Source organism: Atta colombica, unplaced genomic scaffold (assembly GCF_001594045.1).
Source record: "Atta colombica isolate Treedump-2 unplaced genomic scaffold, Acol1.0 scaffold216, whole genome shotgun sequence".
NCBI classification, from domain to species: Eukaryota; Metazoa; Arthropoda; class Insecta; order Hymenoptera; family Formicidae; genus Atta; species Atta colombica.
This window is the reverse complement of record NW_017259312.1, coordinates 353,407-355,272: the sequence shown is the minus strand read 5'-3', so window position 1 is coordinate 355,272 and position 1,866 is coordinate 353,407. Positions and strand designations below refer to the sequence as shown.

General features: G+C 38.4%; 1 protein-coding gene across 2 annotated transcripts in view; it reads left to right on the top strand.

Moving 5' to 3' along the window:
* The window catches only part of LOC108687792 (gamma-aminobutyric acid type B receptor subunit 2), a 20,957-nt gene that overhangs the window by 5,274 nt on the left and 13,817 nt on the right, over positions 1–1,866 (top strand). The window lies entirely within an intron of this gene.

The following is a 1,866-nucleotide window of genomic DNA, read 5'->3' as shown; positions in this document are numbered from 1 at the left end:
TATATATATATATATATATATATTTAACGTTAGTCTGTGCATAGCCACGTAATATAACATTATTCCTCTTTTCTTCGCAATGGAAGGTAAACAGCCGTGAAACAGTGTTTTTTTTCTTCAACATAATTTCTCGTTCGCTGAACTCAGAGAATCGTGTCGCGATTTACGACACTGCGCGCTTATGCTCGGAAAATCGCTGAGACTTCCAGACATATCGAATTATGAGAGAGTCTCCAAGTTAGCCCCGGAGGAAGCTGAGCTAACGACAAAAAGTGGAGCAGCTTGTACAAAGACTGGAAAGATTAATCACTTCCGACTACTTGCCGAAAGGATATTGTGAGTTGTGTTTTCCTGGTTTTCCATGATCGGTAGACAATCAGAAACCACGTGGTATTTTCAAATACGCTACTAGTAGTTACAGTAAACACGCGTGTAGACGCGACTGGCTATTTTTGTATATTTTTCACTGTGAGCAGCATTTTTTTGCTCGCCAATCGATGCGCATCGGATTTGATTAATTCAACCGTATAATCGAGCGATGCAGTTTAAAATTAATTCTTTCCATTTTCTTTCGCGAAAGAAATTACTGCTGGAAATCGACGCGTCGAACTTTCCGCATGAGCGTTCCACGACACGCAATCGCATAATTAAGTTATCTACCGTTCCGTTCAATCGATATCGCTTTCGTGATTTAACCCGAGACGTCTAAGCGCAAAGAGATCTTTTCTTGATGCGATCTTTTCTTTCATAACAGTAGATTATTCTTTACTATTCCCTGCGACAATACAGCCCTTATTATTCGAGATCGATAAAATGATACCTCTTCTCGTTTCCATAGCACTTCGTATTTGAAACAGGCTTGAATTTATTCTTCTTGCCAGCTTCTTCTTTTCAGATCTCTGCTATGGAGCGGATCGTTAAACAGTGACTAATGAACTTACGAGTTCTTCCTCGAGTTGCACGAATCTATCTCGTAACATAATTTCCAAGGACGGATTTTTATCTCTGCTTCGTGATAACCAATGTATCGGAAATCGATGTAAAATAAAATGAGGGGACGTGCAATAAACGTGAGACGGAATCTTCTAAGTAGCGATAAATGTGGATATAATTTAAAAAAAATTTGTGAAGGACAGTCATGCTCACCTTTATGAATTTTTAAATAAAGAATTAAGCCGAGATAATGTAAGTAGCTTGCGACGGAATTATGAGGACGGAAAATGCATGGGAGAAAAATAATGGCGCAACAGCAACGGGGAGCGATTCAGAAAATGTTGCCGGCGCGAAATGTCTATTTTGAAAATAATCTTGATTGATTTTGTGTGTGGAAATCTCAGACTGCATAATATTCAGCCCTTCATATGCAAGTAGGGACTCGTTCCGTTTCTGTCCAGCCAGAATTCCTATTTTCATCTGTACAATTATATCCTTTTCCATCTTGTCTTCGGAACGGGGTCATCCACGGTGAACGCAAAGAGAATGTAGCAATATGTTGGAATCAATTTCCATGTGAAAAAGAACACTCGAAACGGTGCTGATATCAAAGGAGTATGTAGACATCGCGACTCAAACGGAATATGCGATGTCAGTCCCAATGATCGTCTGTCGCCAAGATAACTCATAGCTCAAAGATTATTCCTGCTTTAACTGTTATTTCAGTTACAAACACGCACAAAGCGCTTGCATTCTATCCGTTCGCATTATATTTATTTCAGTAAAAATTCAACTTTTGAGAACAAAGTTTTTCCTTCGACGGAATATTTAAAATACTTTTCCTATTTTTATTATAAAAAAAACCATTATAATACGAATAGTTAACGTTCTCTGTGCTTTCTCTCCGAGGTAAATAAAAAATCGAAGAGAGTG